The sequence below is a fragment of the Nipponia nippon genome, unplaced genomic scaffold (assembly GCF_047370975.1).
Source record: "Nipponia nippon isolate SJK-2023a ecotype South Korea unplaced genomic scaffold, ASM4737097v1 scaffold_5, whole genome shotgun sequence".
In the NCBI taxonomy this organism is placed as follows: Eukaryota; Metazoa; Chordata; class Aves; order Pelecaniformes; family Threskiornithidae; genus Nipponia; species Nipponia nippon.
In genome coordinates, this window is record NW_028262369.1 from 9,098,653 (window position 1) to 9,117,977 (window position 19,325).

Consider the following 19,325-nt stretch of genomic DNA (forward strand, 5'->3'; position numbering starts at 1 on the left):
CTTTGTTGAAAATAAATAAAAAGATCCAGCAGCTTTAAACTGGTGCATGAAGGTAAAAGGACACAGAACTGTCCAAGCCATTGCCATATCTGCTTTACTGAAGAATGGTGTGCAAGAAAAAAAAAATCTCAACCAATAACCTCCAAGACTGCTACTATGCTTATTCACATTAACACGCTGAAAATGGCACACAGACAAGCACAAAGTGACGCTTGCCAAGTCCCCTGGCTTTTTCCATATCACAACCATAAGCTCCTGCCAGACAGTGACAAGAAACTCTAACGAGCAAACCTGTCAAACCTGAGATGAATGGATCTTTGGCTACATGAGGTGCTACAAAGGCACCGGGAGGCAGGGCAGCAAGTTACCTCTCCCAGAGCAAGGGATGCCTGGAAACTCTGGATCAGGTTCAGCACAGCTCACTTCAGCCACCGGCAGAGCAAAGCCCATCTGGAGGAGTAACTCTTGTTTCACATCAGCGTGAACAAGACGACAAATGGCTCATTCTGGGTGGGCGACATGCTCTTGGGCCACTACCAATCCACAGCAGTGAGAAGACTTGTGGGAACCACCTTTGTCCAGTCCTGGCACCACTACTGCTGGTCAAACACTGCAGCCAGTCCCAAACTGACCAGCAGAGCATCGGCTGGTCCTGGTGAGTCCTGCTGCCCCTGGGATCGCACCCACTGTTAGGTGACAGCAGGAGCAGGTCAAGAGAATGATTTTCCCTCATATTATGGCATCAGTGGGCTACATAGAAGATGCATAGGAAATACAAAAGGTCCATCCTTTGCTTTTCCAGCCATTTACTTTTCAGACCGGAGATGGGTCTGTTCCCAGATGTCCCTCCACAATAACAGCAGCTCCAGTGTCCCCAGAAGGTGGATGATGATGGGCAGGGTTTGCCCACGCTGAGTTCTGTGCTTCCTGCGGTACTGCCTGGGCTGGCTGGGTTCACACCAGCCTGGAGCGGCCGGCACAGCGCTTGGTGTTGTCACTGCTCCAGGCACTTACTGACTTTGACAGTACTCACTAACTGACATATTCATGCATTTGCTGGCACATCAGTCTTGATCATTTTTGGCAATGGCACACTGTATCTTCCAGAAAAGAAAAGAAAAAAAAAAATCAAATTGTCTCTCTTCCTCTGCCATTTCTACTTGCAGTTTGGGTTGTCAAAAAAGAGGTGGAAGTCAGCAATGATGTGATGAGTCTCAAAACTGCAGCTTTAGGCTAGCCTTACGAAACTTGTAAATGCCTGCCTGTAGATGCACATGTCTGTATATGTAGAAGATTAAGGAAATAAAGGGGAGAAATCAGAAATTAATTAGTTTTGAAAGAAAAAGAGAGGAATGCAGCTGAATAGCTACAATGCTGCATCAGTGAGATATATTAAAACCCAAATGAATCTCAATGTCAGCCAATGCACTGCCATAACAAGTGAACATGGAGGCAAAGGGTAGCCTTTCTTGCTAAGCTGACAAAAATAAATTAGTCACCTGTCAGTACTTGCTTAGAATTTACAAACACATCAGTTTTTGAGGAAAGACCAGAAAATAGCCAGCATATTTGTGCAGAGGGAACTAAGCACTTTGTTTTCGTTTATGCAGTAACTTAACCCCCTGCTGCGCAGTAAATGCATCCTTCTGGGAGTAAGGCACCATCTCACCTGGAGGGCACGGAGCTGCCCGAGCTGATGAAGGCACCAGAGGCAGCTGGGGGGACACAAGTGCTGGAAGTGACCTGGCACTGGACGTGACCCTGTTCTGAACCACAGAGCCCCCAGCGCCTTGCCAGCTCATGGGAACTAGCCATAAAACTCATCTGCTCCAAGCCTGCTCACACCCAAGCAAAACCAAGAAGGAGTTATTGGTCTTTGCAGGCAAATTTTAGCATTTGCTGCAGATCAAAGACAGAAGAGTTTAGCTTGGGCCACAGGTCTCCTCTGCTACATCAATACACAAGCACCACCTCTGCTACCCAGGTTTTGGATGTGGGGTGTCCCTTTGAGTCACAGAAAACCAGCTCCTTTCTTAGGGCCACAGGGAGACTGAGAACTAGAACCAATAGAATATTGCAAAAAAGTATATAACACAAAATAGCTGGGGGAAAACACAGACATTTTCTGTAATTAATTTCTTTCTATTATTTTTGCTCAACTTCCATGTGCAACAAAGAAAGTCTTTAGTAAAGCTGAAAGATTGACTAAAATATCCAGAATGCCCAAGAAAATTTGGAATTTATATTGTTAAGTATTGATGTTGAAGTTGGTTATACTAATTCAATCAAGAAACCAAAGCATCTTATGCAAATTACAGGTCCAGTTGGAACAGCTTGAACTGCAAATGCCAAGTCACAAGGAACCACGGGTGAGCAACGCCAGCCCAAAAATTATTCACAGGAATTAGCTGGGAAATCATGACAAGAAACAAGCTTGAGAGAGGAACGATCTGCCACAGACGATTCATAAACCAAAAAAGGAGGCAATATTCAGTCAGTCAAGTGGTTTGCTACAAATTATTTGCCCAGGGCCAATCTTGCTGCTAAAGCTATCAGTGAAGATGCGCCACCCGGAGCGATGCAGGAACATAGTTAAGACTAACAAGCTGCTATACACAGCACTTTAATTAGGCCAAATGAGGAAACAATAATAAACCAGCAGGTCAAAAGAAAAAAAAAAGTCCGTAACCAAACAGGATCAAATTATTTCTCTTTATTGTGACAAGATAAAACCTCTAAAATGAGATTTCTGAATTGCAATGATACCCAAACTCGCACCAAATGAGAGCACAGGAGACGGCGAACAGCCCAGCCAGCCAGCAGCACATCAGCCAGGCTGTTGCTAGCTCCGGTTCCTATCAAACACGGGAATTTGTCGATGTTTTATTTTAGCAGCAACAAATGGCTGGCTGAGCAGAGCCATTGCAAACTGGAAATGAGGAGGCAAGGACAGGTGTGTAATTTCTTGAAATATTCTTCCAGGGCTTGTGGCACAGAGACTCCTTTCAGACACAAGCCATAAGGCTGAGAAATATCTATCATGCTTAGCTATGGAAACGGGGATTTTATGAAAGTGCGATCACGAGGTGATAAGAAGAATGTGATTGGAAGTTGATGTGTTGTTGCTTAATTTAGACAGAGGAAGGCTCTTTTTTTGTCCATACCATCTGCCAGCCTAGAAACCCAAGGAATAAAGGCACAAGCTGCAGATGGCTTTTATAATGGCTGTACTCAAGCAGCAGAGGAGCAAGAAGGATAGAGGCCATATAAATCAGGCAGCAATATCGCCATGGCTGAGCAATAACCAAGCTGACAGCAGCATTCAGCAGAAACAGAGAAAGCAAGAGATACTTTCCCAATTTGCTGCATTAGGATTCGGCTGCAGCAGGACAGGACGCAGAGTTGGACCTTCATGAGGCTGTTGGGAGCACTGATATGCGAGCCTGGTAGGAGCAGACAAAACAGCATGGCTGCACAGACTAACTGCAGCCTCCAAGAAAAACAGATAAACTCTACTTTAAAATTGCATTCACATATGCAACAGTTCCCAGGCTAGCTCTTATCCTTTCTTTCCCCACTTTTTTTTTTTTTTTGAGGGAAGAGAGAAAGAGAGTAGAAGCTAATTTACTTCAAGTCAGTAGAGAGAAAACAAGCTTGGATGCAAGACACAAGGCTCAGCAGGACAAGCACAAACTTCTGCTGGTGAAGCAGTCCCCCAAGATGACCGTCTGAGCTCTGCTGGAGAGCTTGAAAGGGCTGCTCCGCTTATCTTGTTCCAGCAGAGCCTAGGTGCACTGGACACACAACAGCATGGCACGGTACAGAGGCTACTTCAATGTTTCCCTCAAACAACTAGATCAAACAAGCTCGTTTACACAAATGTGTATAAGCAAACACTCAGCATAGCATTAGTGGAACTGGGTCTCCAAGTGGGACTGGTGGCGCACAGACTGAGAGGAGAAACAGTAAAAGGTAGAGGAAAAAACAGGGTTTAATTCTATTTGTTAAATATATACACACATACATTCCTTTGCATTTTTATCATTACAGAGAATACTAACTTCTTTGCTGCTTCACTGTAAAGTGTCTCTGACCCACTTGAGCAGAGGACAGCCTCTGGAGACCTTGCAAAGTGCTCACAGCCTGTTCTGCAAGCGGTCCACAGGTAACCAGCTCTGCCCTAAATGCAGAGCCTGCAACCAGGGAGAGGGACACCAGCTATGCCTTCGGCAGGAGGGACACACACAAAGCAGAGTTGCCCAACTTGGTGGAGGAAGGAAAAGCCATGTTGCTCCTGCTGCTGAGCTGGTGCAAGCCAGATGCTCCTGCAGAGCTGGGATAAGGACCCAAGAACACATCCAACAGGTACCAGCTTTAAAGTCAATGTCATTCTTTCAGCACTGGGACATCCACAAAACCCAACTAGCCCCAAGAGCTGAACCAGTGGCTCTGAATCCCAGAAGCCCTGTTTGCATGCCACATGCAGGAAAAGAAGGCCATTTCAGTTAAATAGTTGGATAATTACACTTCTGCGCCAGTGACGCCTATTGCACTGATCCTTGGAAGTTGTACCTGAACATCATGAGTGCCCCAGGCTACAGCTGCTCAAAACCAGTCCTCAAAGCAGCACTGGCAGATTCAGTCACTCACTCAATAGGGTATAAACTGCCCTGAACCCCAGCAAGTCCCAACTATTCCCTCCGCAGAAAAGTCAGCCCTGCCATGACATCAGATGGCAGCTTAAGTACACATTAAAGGAAGATACCATTCATGCCCCATACCGTGTACCTGGCATAATCCTTTATGCCTATGCAAAGCAAATGTAAAACGTTACTGTGTCAAAACAGCAGGACTGTACAATTATTTTGGGTATTGTCTAAATCCATCATTTACAAATATACACAAATAGCTCGAGTAGACTCTTTGAGCAGAACCAGCTGTTGAGCAGACAGGACACACTCCAGAGAACGATCAGTGATGGATCTGTCAAAAAAATACTAGAACTGAACCATTTTCTTGCTAAATACTTGGCAAGATCCCAGTGACTTTACCAGAACTTCACAGGGAAGGAGGAGGGAGAAATGGAAGGAGTGACATTATGGCAAAAATTCTATATTTTTTTTCCCCTTATTAATGCTACTTTTCACTTGGAATCCTTTTTAGTTTGGCATGGGAGTATGCCTTATGATAGCAGATCAGAAATTAAAACAGTTTTGACTGATCCCACACAAGTATTCTCCTTCTCACCCGCCCCAAAAATCTCTCTCCCAGGTAAACTTGTGTGAGTCAGGGGTTGCCTTGCCAAACTTCAAAGCTTCAGTCAGTTCATCAGATAGTCTTGAGGAACTAGGATCCTACAAGACAGAGCGAGAGAGAAGACATCTTGGGTACAATGACATTTTAGCTGTATACGTGCAGCCTTGGGGCTGAACCGGTCCCAGGACACCCCAGAAACCTTCAGCCAACGTAAGACAGGAGCCCCACAGGCATCATTTCTAGATACATTCAGTAATCTTCTTCTGCAGTTACACAGAACGTATTTACTTTAGAATAGATTCAGAGCACTTGCAATCTATAGTTTTTCTTTTTTGCAGGCAATCAGATGTTTCTGGGCTATTCTGAAACACAACATTACTCTAGAAAATCACACACTATCAGAGAGCATAAATAAACTGGCTGTTATTTAAGGCTACACAAGCAAATCCAGCAGCCTCCCTTCCCCCTCCGCCACAGGTGAAGACAGACTGCCTGGAGCAGGACTTTTCTTCCACCAAGTATTTGTACCGAGATCAGCGTGATGGTGGTGGCAGATACTGCCGCAAACAGCAGCCACATGATATGGATGCATCCTTGGTGAAATGCTAGGTAGAAAACCAAGGGCAGTGCTGGCCTGAGCCATGTGAGATAAATGAAGATTGCTGCCATGCCCATCCTGCCTTAGGCGAGCCAGCTGCCTGCAGGGATGCTGCTCTCCTGCCTTTGCACATGGAAGCATCAATCAAGTTCGTTCAAACAACAGCACATCAACTAAGTTGCCATCCCAATAACATTAACTATTAATTCACAACCCTCTGGACTTAACTGGGATCAGGAGTGGTGACTTTTCATGCACTAGCATCCTTAAGTGAGGAAAAGGGACAGAACAGGGAAAAGCAAATCAATGATGCAAGAGATGCCTCAAACTCTGAGTCTATCTGTTATGACACCCCAAGTTGTGAGAAAACCCTGAGGTCATCTGTGGCATACATGCATGCAGACTCCAGACTCATTCGGGGAGAGCCGTTTCCTTCATTACAAGAGCTATCATGCTTTTGGGGAAGGGGGACAGATGGTTTACCCCGACCTGTCCCCCTCTGGCCTTCACGTTCTTCAACTACACGGAGCTCCTGGTGAAAGCTGACCTGTCCACATGTCCATCAGGGACCTAACACGTGAATGCCAGTGGCACGTGGTTAGACAAGTAATCCCACACTGCTGTGGCCATAAGCAGTAACACAGAGTTTATCCTGCCTGTCTGGAAAGGAAATGAAAAAATGACTAATTGCCAACAGAAGATTAACGGCACCCTTTCTCTTAAACCCCAAACCACTGCAGGGGCTATGCACCGAGACGCTGCTCTGCCTGCATCTGCTGTAGCACAATAGCACCTCTAAGAGAGGAACCACGAGCATTTTTCTTTAGCCATGTGCTATTCCACCACTCCTCAGCTGATTTGCCCTCAGGATGAGCTTTCAGAGGAGCTTCAGCAACTCCTGGCTCTAGGACAGCCCTCGCCCATGGCCCCACCACATCCCCTCAGCCCCAGCAGCAACAGATCAGGAGCTGTGGATCGCTCAAACCGACTGCTGTTGATGGGCAGGAGTTTCTCTGGGCTGTTTCCAGGGGATCTGCAGCAAGTAGTGATGCAAAGACCCCCATTTTGGGCAGGAGCCCAAACTTCCACTGGGAAAGTTTTAGGATTTTGGAAATCACAGTGGATTCAAGCCACTGTTTTAAAGTGACCCTGACTGGTTTACAAAATACTCTAGACAGCATTTCCTCTTTTTTTCCCCCCAGAATTTGGAGAATAGCCACTCTTTTGATGCCACCAGTTGAATAGCTATTTCACACAGCCACAAGCAGGCACTGTCACTTCAGTAGCTGAGGTTAATGGTTTGGCAATTCAGCTGGAGCTAACTTATTTTTCTCTAGTGATGTTTCTTAGGGCGCAAGGGAGGCTTTCACTGGAGTAATTCAAACAATTATAAAACTATGTACTACTCTGGTAAAAAGGGCTTCAAAGGGTGTTTTTTTCTTCCTGAGCCTGTTCTTCACCATCACTGCAGGGTTTCAGCTCAGAGACCACTTGCAGAGCTGTTAAATGCTCATCCCCATCAAAATTCAACCTTGAGTGCAGAGGATCTGGCAAAGCATCTCTAGGCCAAATCCTCCCTGGGACTGCCTTCTGATCAGCCCCTCTTTTAGGAGTTTAACGAATAAAAATATATCTGGAAACAGAACAGAGAGGTGCCTGGAGAGGGAAGAGAGCAGCGCGCTCGAGCCACAGATCAGAGCGACACAACACAGCTCTGACCAGTGGAGCTGAGGCTGTTGGACACAGGCCCACCAATAACCACTCAAAAGGTGTGACATAGCACAGGCGGCTTCCCAAAATGCTTGTGAGGAGCAATGAAAAATGGCCGAGCTGGCCAAATCAAGAAACAAGCACAAACTTTTTTTGGCTTCACATAGGACTATTGAAGTCAGGTTAGAAAAAGGCACATTTAACTCAAAAGTTAGAGTAAATTCAAATATTAAGGTAAGTGCCTTTTAGAATGCTGGAGGAAAAGGATACAGAAAGGAAATAAAAATAAATGCAGTAAAGAATTGAGAGGACAAGCGAATATACAAAGAGAAGAAAAACACGTATCTGATGAGAAAGCAAACACGGAGATACAGCCCTCAGATGTCTCATTTGTACAAGTCTACAGGTCTGCTCAGCGGAGTGGCAATCACCGACGTGCTGCTGCTCAAATGCTTGAAAGTGGCTTCGTACAAATCCCTACGTTGCATGAGGACAGAGACTTGTGCATCAGCAAAAGTATTCACCATTCATTAATGTTAATCCCTTATTTCAAAACATACAGACAACCCACAAAATAACAAAAAAGGCAGATATAGCAAATGCTTTATGCAATCAATTGCAAAGCATGAATAGCAAATAATCAGAGAAAACTCTTGGCAGATTCCTCCCATATTAAATACGTTCAGGCAAATTATGCAATAAAAACTGACAGACAAAGCCATTAGTGGATTGGCTTATAGAGAACTCTCATAAAAGAGAGCTCAATTTGTTGGATGATCTATTTGCCACCTGTAACACTGAAGTACCTAACAGACTCTCAGCAGTGTGTTTACTGTGAAGCATCACAGCAAGAATGTTTTGTACCAGTTTGGATTGTCAGCTTTTCCTATTTCCTTCACATAACATGAGTTTCTTTTCAACTGGAAGAAAAGGGACTTTAAGAAACTGAATATCCTAGTGAGGAGGAAAAAAAAAAAAAACAACCAAAAACAAACAACTTCAAATTGTAGGGGAAACAATTGGGTGAGATGAAAATAGTTTTCAAAGCAAAACAGAAACATTCATAAATGCAAGACAATTCACTCCTTCCTTCTCTATGGCAAGAGGAAAAAAGTGACATGAATGAGTCTAACCACCATGCTCAGCCAGACTGAAGATGGAGTGTGGTATAGATCCCCAGGACTTAAAACACACCGATTTTTGTATTACACACATAAACAAACAGAGAGCAGCACAGGGCAGCTTGCTGCACACAGGGTTCACAGAGGGGACACATTACTATCTACAACACAGCACGTTAAAATGACAGTGACACACCACTCAGAGGTGATCATTATTACTGGCTGCTTAAGGGATGATTTGAGAAATGATCTGTAAATTTAATTTTTAATTAAGCCAGAAGCCCTAAGGGCCTTCTGAGTTCAAGCATTAAGGGGGGAAGAGGGGGAAATCAATTCTTGGTGATGGAGAGGTCTAGCAAAATCTAATAGGTCTGGGTAATATATCAAGAAGCTTTTAAGATCAGTCACACAGCTCAACAGAGGAAAGCCTAAAACCCAATTTCAGATAAAAAAATACACTGTAAAGTGGAATGGATAGTCACCATTGTTCAAGCCTCTGGAAAGCTACTGTCTTGAGCTCTGACACACATATTACTCAGAAAATAGATAAATGATCAACTCTGGTGTGCAGAACTTCACAGGGAAGCCCTCATGCTTAGCTCCAACCAGCTTGGAAAAGCAGCTGTCTCCAAACGACCTTGCAATCACTCTAAAGCTTCAGCATGGCCAGAAAGATCTACATTAACTAATGAGAAGTAGTCGTCAAAACCTCCTGGAAGGAGGCTGATTCGTGCTGAGAGACGAAACTAGTTCCTTTGATGCGCAGCACAGGTCTATTGGGTTCATCACAGCGACTGGAGCTGCAAGAGACACAGCACCGAGTCCATCTGACCTCCACAGTGCAGTTTCAGTAACAGTTACAAGATTAGAAATCAAAGATTTTTCATCCCATCTCTTGATTTCAAGCTCACAGGACCAGATGAGTTGCACTTACGGGGGCCAAGAGAAAGGACCAGTGTTATAGAAGGCCACTCCTGTCATCTCTGAGATGTTGTCATGATTGGGGAGGTCCCCAATGACTGAAGAAAAGCAAGTGTTGCATCCATCTTCAAAAAAGGCCAAAAAGACGGTCTGGGGAACAGTCAGCTTTGCCTTGGTTGGTAGGAAAGTCACGGAGTGACTCTCTTGGACTGGGCTCGGAGAAGAAGGCAGCAGCTGGGACCAGTCAGCATGGACTGCACCTGACCAACCAGATTGCCTGCTATGCAAGAACACCTGGAGCTGCGGATGAGGGCAGAGCCATAGATGTCATTCACCCCAACTTTCACAACACTTTCAACACCTCCTCCCACAATCTTTTATACAGCTTATGTTGTATCAGTCTGGAATAGGGGAGGCAATGACTGGATGGGGAAGAGGGTAGGAGTTAATGAGTACCTGGAAGCCAGTCACAAGCAGGTTACTGTAGGAGTCTGTACTGAGACCTGCCCTCTGACATCTTTATCAGAGACCTGCAGGAGCTGACGAGAGCCCTCTTTCCAAGTTTGTAAATGACACCATATTGTGGTGAAGAGCTGATATGCTCAAGGGCAGGGCTGCCACTCAGAGGGAAACACCAAAATCTCTCCTTGAGGGCACATCTAACTCCATGTGCATACATTCAAGAAGAAAGTTGGGCAGAGGAAACGAGCAAGAAATGAGACGAATGGTCTTGTTTTCACAAACCTTCCCTTCTAAGAAACAAGTCATTTATCAAAGTGCTGTAATCCTACCAACTGTCATAACACTTGGTCTAATTACCTCTGGAGAACAATAAGCTGTATGTTCAGGAAGAAACTGTCTGCAGCAAGGTCAGTAAAGAAACTCTGCTATGCGTGATCTTAGATGACCAGTCCAAATACAAGAACAAATACCACTGGGCAAGGGGTCAGTGACAATTGTATGAAGCAGCTTCATCTTATTTTGCAATTAAAAAATTTGGTTGGTTATTTTTCTATATTTTCATAAAATGCCATTCCTACTGCATTAATCTACATCAGAGTAGGTCTGAAGTGGGTTTTCAGGCTACATGTTGAGGGGGGATGGAGTGCAAAAACCATCTTTTGGAAGAACACAAAGCACATTCACTAATTGCTAAAAAGCTACTTCACACTGCAGTTTGCTGTAGACATACTAACGTTATTATGGCTCTCAGCAATTAAGTATTGCTTAACTTCATGCCTTGAAGAAAATGTCCTTCAAACCTCACACTACAAATCCCACTGGAGATGAACCATTCCTTCTTGCAGTGGTTTCAGCAGGACTGGGAGCATACACTGCCAAGCAGTAACAGCAAGCAGGTCCACAATAGATGCATTCAGTACGAGGAGGACACGTTATTGCTGTTCAGGCACTGACACTTCCCGATTTGACACCAGATGGCTGAGTTTGCAGCAGTACCAAGACTGCACATACATTTCATTAACACACTCAAAGCGAAAGATAGAGGGGAGGAGGGGGAGACCCTCTCACCGGCAGCAAAGCTGGGCACTTAGGAAAACAGACTTCATTTGGATTCTCAATAGAGACTTGGGACTGCCTGCAAAGCAAGATAACACTTGCATCCTGGATAAAAGTGCCAGAGTAAGGACTAGGTAGACACAAAATACAAAGTAACACAAAGCAATACACACACAAAATATGAGCACTGGGACCAAAGACGACTAACTTTGACAGATGGTATCTCCAACGTGACTGAACCTAAAGCTCTTCCCATGGTTTAGGAATTGCTTAGCTTCATGCCTTGAAGAAAACGTACTTGACACCACATTGAAAGAAATCTCGTCATGTGCAACTGCAGATTTTCCATCAGTATCCTAAATGTATATATTGCATGTCATTTTCTTGCTCTGGGCAGGGTGGCAAGGAAGGGATCAAGTGAGAAGAAAATGGATAACGAGGAGTCTTTAACTCACCTAAGACAAAGTATTTTAATGCCACCAGTGCCTCCCCTGCCTTCTGAATCATACAGGTGTCTGGTCCCCACTGAAGAACTTGGACCTAGGACTCTAGGAATAATGATTGCTATGGATCCTTCATAAGATGTTGAGCCCAGCAGCACACACTATGGGATGGATCTTATCTAAATTAAGTGGCCACAGCATCATGGTATCAAGGCACCCAAGATCACTGGTATCAGCCACCCATGCTTCAGGCTTGAAGCAATGAGCTGGTCCTTTATAACACAGCAGAACACAAACACGCAGAGCACGTTACAGGCTGATGCTCTGAGCATTGCCCTGGAAGGATCCTCATGGACCATAGCATCCACAGAGACCAAAGGGAAGTTCTTATAAGAAGGAAGGTGTTTCCAATGAACAAAAGAAAAGTTGTAGGTGTTTCCAGTGAACAAAGCAAGTTGTAGATAAGTTAAAAGGAATAAAATTTATTCCTGTAAATTTTTCACTTTCTAGACTAAAAAAACCCAGCAGTTTTAAACTGTGTTGAAACAAATTAAAAGGATTTCTAGTTTATTACTTTCTCACCAAAAAAAAAAATCTCTGATGAAGAAATAGCCAAGCTGAAAACTAGACATCAGATGATGGTATCATTTCAGAGTGTCAAACCTGATTTAACTCAAATTCTGGCGCTAACAGGCCACCTCCAGCAGCTTTATTTGCCTGGGCAGGCACTCAACAGTGGCTCAGACCCCCTGAGCTCACACTCCAGGATCTCAATGGAGCCCAAGCCTCCTCAGGGGAGGACAGATGGCAAGTTTTTTGCAAGTACTTGTTATCTGTCAGCTCAAATCATGAGTCACCATTAGCAGGCAGGTTAAAGCACATGCACTGTGCCAAGGTGCACAGTCAGAGCTGAATATTTGGGTGAGCAACTCAGTGCCCAGGGATGAGGTAGGGCTGGAGGCTGTGCACCCCCGTGCTGGCAGGCTGGGCAGGGCTTGCGTGCTCAGCGTAGTGCACAGGATGAAAGCTTCTACGGCCAAAAATTGGAGTCTGGTCCCTGGAGTTTACTTGACAAGTATCTCCCAACAGAAGATTGTTGCCGAGAACCAGATTTCACAGTAACCAGGAGGAGAGGTGAGGCTTACCCAACAGATGTCCCTGGATTGCACACGCATGCAGGGGTGATGTAGTAGCCGGAGGCAACGCCCTGCGTATGGCACAAGGGCTTGAAGAGCACATGGAGGAAGAGAAGCTGCTCCCCTCTTGCCTTGCTCACCTGTAGCTTCCCAGGCAGCGCTGCAGGCACCCTCCAGCACCCGCACCCCCACAGCAGGGCTGCACCGTGGGCTGGCAAAGACTTGGTCCCACTGCTTTGTACGCTCACGGGGCAAGCAGCAGCTTCTGTTAGGAGAAGTTTAGGCTCCTCCTGAGGTCATGTTTTATGCTTAGTTGAAAATTAATAGAAGGGAATGTTATTAGAGCTATGAAATGGGTATGCAGAGGAGTGCCCTTGCTGCAAATGGAATAATAAAATCAGGTGTGGTTTTGAGAACAAAACCCCTGAAAATGTGTTTGAGTCCTGGAAAGGGAACACGCGCTAATCCCAGAGACCCCACCGGGGGCTCTGGCTAAACTCCCCACAGCGTCACACCATCACCCCCTGCACTGGGGCAGCTGGAGCAGCTTATAGGCTGAGGATGCAAGAGGCTTTCTAATCCTCCCCAGCCAGGCACAGAGACTGAATCATTAAAGGCCCTCAAACAGCCTAACTGTGAAGCCAGTCCATGAGGAAAAAAAACCCAAACCAAAACAAAACACCAGTCATATGAGTAACGCTGGTGCCTTTGCTGAGAGCCAGGCCAGACCCCCGATGAGTGGGAGTGATGCACCAAGGCACCTGGCAGACCCCAGCCCCAAGCGTGGTCGTCACTCTGCCCACAGGCAGACACGCAAGAGCCATTCAAGGTCTCAGATAGGCAGACATTTAATACTATCCAGTTTGTTTGGATTTCTTTTCCTTGAGGATAAAGCAGGATATGTTAGCTTATTTTGCAGTAACAGAGATTTCTATGTCCCAAAAAAACCCCAAACAAGCAGGAACAACAACAACAACAAAAAAAAAAATCCAGAAACATTCCTCTGCTAAAGAGAGTAACCTTGAGACATCTTCTCACTGATTCACTTGGGCATGATGCCAGAGGCAGGGTGGGGAACATCAAGTATTTTCAAGGTTAGAAACCTGTCACTCACCATTTTTTGAGAGAAAATTCCAGATTATTTTTTGTAGGAAACAGAAGTTTTCATTTTGATTATTTTTAAAAATACCTTTCACTTTTCATTATTTTTCAGTTAAGGTAAAGGAGAAAAACTGATAGAAAATCTGATAAGTGAAACCTTGCTTGACCTTTTCTTTCTCCGTGATTTTATTAGAAAGAAGCTGAGAATGTCTCCTCCATAAACCCTCACTTTTTACAGCTATTCCAATCTTCCTGTGAAAGGATGAGGGGAAGAAGTGAGAAAAAACAAGTCCTAGATTTGAGGCAGAAATAAGATTTCTACAAAAATACATTACATAAAAATCCTACATGTAAGTCATTAATTTTTAAAATAAAACTCCTTTACTCAACAGCATTTTTTTTTATTTATAGGTGTTTGACTACCAGTCTGGTATTCACAGATGCTATGCAAATATGAATTCAACAGTCTGCAATTCCTGAAATTATGCATTTAGAGCTGCATTTCAGATGCACGTTATTCACAATTTGCTGTTGTCCCGCTATGAAGATGTCCAGCACCCAACCAGGCAGAAAAGCATCAGAGGTCCCAAGTAATCAAACTCAGCGCAAGCATTAAACAGCCTGGTTATAAGGAGCAGCATCATTACTCACACAGCCCACCTGCCAATTGTTCATGAACCTTAAGCATGTCAGAAAAAAGTCAGAGCCAGATTCATGAATTCTCTCCTGACCAAAATAATTTGGTGACAACTTATTATTATTATTACTACTACTGTTATTCTAAGAAATGGGCTAACCTGGCCCACAGATGCTGTCCTTGGTGCACCCCCACACAGCTCTTCCTCTGCTTGGGCTCAGCATGAGCTCTGGCTTTAGGTTTTCCTCCTCCACTCATTCATTTTGGGTGATCATATCTGCCTGACTGGAAGCATGTCCATGGGTCATCTAAGAGCACAATGTCTACATGACAGCAGCTGTGTGACTTTTTTTTTTTTTAAAGCACCATATTGTGTTTCAGCTAGAAGCAGAACACTGACTATGAAAACCAGATGATGTGCCAGCAGGAACTGAGGAGTCTGAGTAACACAGATCGAATTAACCTCCTGAGGTGTCCCTGTGGAAAAAAAAAACATAAGCATTTCCTCTTCTTAAAGCCTGTGTTTTCCCAAATACAGTTTTAAGATCAAAGAAATAAGAAATACTCACACACTGCAGGCTACAGTACTGTACACACAGGGTATATCTGCAGTCTGAGGCTCTTTGCATCACGACCCAGCTTCCACTCTGAAATGTAATTGTGGTCGCTAGGAACCATCCACGTACACCACATCCACAGGTAGGATGCCAGATCAGCCTAGATAATGCAAATCTTTTGTCTACTTGAGCTTAACAGCAAAACTTCTTGACTTTAATGTAGGAAAAATTTAGTCCCAGAAAGGAAGCCCCCAACCCCAGAGTTATTTTCTTTCTAACAAACACATAACTATTTTCCTTTAGCAAGGATACGGAGACCATAAAATAATTAGTTACGTTGATATGCAGAGAGGCCAACATGCAAGAATCCCCTGGTTACACAGCGTTAGTGTTGCAGAGCTCGTAATTAAACTTCGATTCCTTTACAACTCGAGACAAGTTCCAGACAGTGGGCTGAAAATACATCTCAAACAGATCTTCAACATTCAGGACCATCTGTTTCCCTTTTGCATGAAGTATTTTTATTTGCTGCAAGTAATGAGCTTAAACAGATTTTAGGAGGTTTGTTATTAATAAAGGAATGTGAAAAATTTGCAGAAGAGGGAAAGAACCACATTCTGTGCCTAGGTCTGCTCAGGAGCCTGGGCATTTCTTTGAAGGCTCCATTTTCTGTCACATCCCTAAATTCAGATTTAGGTTTCTGAATAAAACAGGTTTCATCTTCAACACTAACCCACCCTTCACGTAACACTGTTTAGGAGAGGAAGGGAAGAATAATTTCCACACCTGAATCTTCATTGGGAGTATACTGCTTCATGGGCAGAATGTAATTAGGCAGGCTGGAGTTTAGCCAGGACATCAGGGTTAATGGCCCTACTGCTGCCAAGTGCCACAGGATACTTAATGAGTGCAAACAGCAGAGAAGCCCACCACAGGTCTCATCTAGAGCACAGCACCTCCACCTGCCTCCTGTCCTGCCACAGCACCCCTGAGGAGCGCTCCTCCCATGGGGCAAGGGTTTGCACCGAGGGCAAGCAGAGACAGCGGGTGCTGCTTTCCCTCAAATCCATCACTTGTACGTACCCAGGAGCCAGATGATACCATCAATGATGACAGACAGGAATTTATATGTGATAAATTTCCTCTAACCATAGACAGCAAGATCTTATTTAAATTATGCCAAGAGGCTGTATCATCACTGAACATTCAGCAACAGTTTTATACAAGCAGAGCAACCTTCAGTCAGCGCTTTCTCCCCACGTCTATTATTAAAGCTCTGCTTTGGCCAAGACAGATGTATGAAATACATCAACATGAACTGGAATAAAATGCATTATCTGCATCATGAAAAAAAAGACCTTTTTCTCCTTAGTTTTCCTTATGCTCAGAACAGCACAAAGGATTTCAAACCCCATCCACACCCTTCCCCCAAAACCATGCTGTACCACTTTCTCTCTCACACCTGCATGCTGCCATGGTTCAAATTTCTTGTCAGGAAAGCCTAAGAGGAAGAAAGCCACCATCAACAACAGAGCCAAGGTGACGCACTGCCAGGAAGGGGGGAACTGCTTACCTATACAGGTGGCTGTCACTAAAGCTGCAACTGCTAACATCAGGACTGAAGCATCCCAAGCCCCAGCACCTGCTTGTCCCTCAGCACCTGCAGGGAGCTGAGCCACCCCGAGGACAGCACTGAACTGCACCTGAAAACACAGTCATGTAAGCAAGGAAGTCATCCTCCAGCTGCAAAAAACAAAATAAGACTCCAGCCTTCCAGAAAGCCAAGCTCATCAACAGAAGGGAACCAAGAGGAACAAAGCTTTCCCAAGCTGTCTTGCATCAGGCTGCCCAGCCAGACCATTCCTTCTCACGGCCAAGCATCAGACAACCCAGCAAGCCCAGAGCAGCAAGCCCCTTCCCAGCTCACTATCAGGCCCACTTCAGCCTTCTCTTACTCCCCTTTTCCCTAACACAAAGCTTTTGCCACAGCAGCCCCCAAATCACTCACCCCTGCCAGTTGCAGCCTCCGCTGTCATGCCTCCAAGGATGGAGCTAAATGACCAAACCTTAAGAGTGGCAATCTCCCTTTTTATCTAGGAGCAGCTTTGCTCCTCACACCTCAGAGCGGCCATGACCCAGGGGAGGGTGCAGCTCTCGTTAGCACCTCCGCCCCACAACTAACAAGGCCTCACAGGTGCCAGGTGTGGGATCTGCCCCCCTGCAGGGCCCCAGCCACAGCAGAGCCCCTGCAGTCCTGGCACACGCTTAGGAGTCACCCATTAAGGCTCACTGACCACTACAGCCCCTGAAGGTACTGAGAGCACTGTGTTTTATTAGCCCCAGACGATCCCTGGTGAAGGCAACAGATACCCCATGTCTTAAGCAAGAGATTTCCCATACAGTATCTACCACCTTATGGGTGCTGGAGGAAGAGCATCTGCTCTGCGCTGCACACTTACCCCTCACAGCCCCCAGGACAAGGGCACCATCCAGTCTCAGCTCTGCTACTGTCATCCACAATGGAAACATTAGCTTTGGGTGGGTGCTACTTCTAATACCAATATCTGAGCGCTGGGATTAGAAACCAAAATTAGCATATTGGTGCAATAGCAATGAAGTGCCAAAGTGTTTAATGCATCTGGCTGGGCCATGTCAGCCATTTATTTACTGTAGTCAGTCTCTAAATCTGTATTGCATCTGCTGTCTGCATAAATAATGAATAAAGCAATAAATCTGGCAGGGTTAACGAACACTTTCACTCGGCTTCTTTTTAACCTGTTAAATTCTGCTGTGATTCATCTGCCTGGCCAAGCCCTGGAGAGACACTTCTTGGAGAAGGGAGGAGAGGGGGGCTTTATTTCCATGCACTGCTCCGGAGCTTCCAAAACCAATTCCCTTTCAGCTGCAATCCTGCTTTCTCTCTCATTTTTATTGATGCAGGGAGCAACAGAGAGACTCTCTTGAACTCCAGTATCTTACCCTGTTCCAGGTGCATGTCACTGATTTCAAGACAGAAATCTTACACACTTATATTAGGTTTTCTTTTTAATGAAAATCTATGTTGTCAATTTTTCTTCCAAGGTGATGCCACCAGAAGTCTCTTGCTATTGTCCTTTCAGTGAGAAACACATCTGCTTCTCTACGCTACAAGAGGACCACGCTGACGTGGTAGTGTAGGGAGATGCCACCACTCTCCACGAGGCAGGACCAACTGCCGGGCTGCTTGCCGAAGGAGGCTTGCGGATGACCACAGCTTTTGAAGAGCCGTTGGCAGCAATATTAGGGAGAGCCTGATAGGTAGGAAGCACAAAGGATAGGACTTGGTAGACCAAACATGCAAACAGCCTCCAGATAAATAGTAGCAAAAAAATGTTTTATAAATATAAAGCCAGGTTTATATCTGGAAAAATGTCTCTTCCAGCTTCAATTAATTGTTGTTTCTTGATTGCATAAATTGCCAAAGCTTTGGGTTTGCTATAATGGCTTTTTCCAACTGAATGACTGCTTTCTGTACCACGCGTTTTACTATTTTCTTCAGTCCTTATGCCTATTTTGGATCTCATCACGCTCATGGCACATTACATTAATTTCTGCTTGCCCCAGCAGACTTATTTGTTAATAGATCCTCTATCTTTGGCATATTTCTTTCCATTTCTCCACTGTTGAAAGAAATTATCCAACATAGCAGTAAAATCACAGTTACACTAATGATTAGCTCTGCAGCATGGATTTTTCTTGTTTTATCATCAGAAAAAAATATCAGCAGGTTCTACATGCTATTCAGTTACCTTTCCAGTCATGTTTTTCTATTTCAAAATAATTTCTATTCTTCTTTTACCACAGGCTCTGCCAGTTTGTACCTTACACATCATCCTGTCATCTTCGTTGTGGCTTTGGGTTTGGGGTTTTTTTTCTTTTACCCTAAATTTTGAGCTGGCAGTCTGAGGGGCATATTCCTAGAATGTGTGAGGCATCAGGATTTGCCTTTTATTCTAGAGCACCACTATTTATTTTTTGCCATCCAACTTTTTTATGCAGGAGCACTTGATATGCACCAGTGCACAGGCTGTCAAGGAGACTCTGACCTGGGACAAATCTCCAATCTGTACTTCGGTTTTGGAACCATAAACACAACATGCTTGGAGCTCAGTCCTGCTCCATCCTCCAAACAAGCACCTCTATTCTCAATGGCAGATGCAGTCTGATTCACCCAACTGCACTTGTTAATAATACAGAGGTAAGGTGTACTTTATCAATGGATGTGAGTCATTGTTCACTTCTAGGAAAATCCAAAAAAGATTTAACCACTAGCCAAGGAAATTTGCAT

At 44.7% G+C, this 19,325-nt stretch overlaps 1 long non-coding RNA gene across 1 annotated transcript; it reads right to left on the minus strand.

Annotated features, from left to right (window-relative positions):
• Positions 1-14,054: 14,054 nt before the first annotated feature.
• On the minus strand, positions 14,055-17,128 carry LOC148052020 (uncharacterized). The gene is made up of 4 exons (XR_015699112.1): positions 17,007-17,128; positions 16,572-16,701; positions 15,011-15,158; positions 14,055-14,918 (listed from the first exon to the last, which is right to left on the minus strand). It is a non-coding gene; the product is annotated as an uncharacterized LOC148052020 (long non-coding RNA).
• Between the last annotated feature and the right edge of the window lie 2,197 nt (positions 17,129-19,325).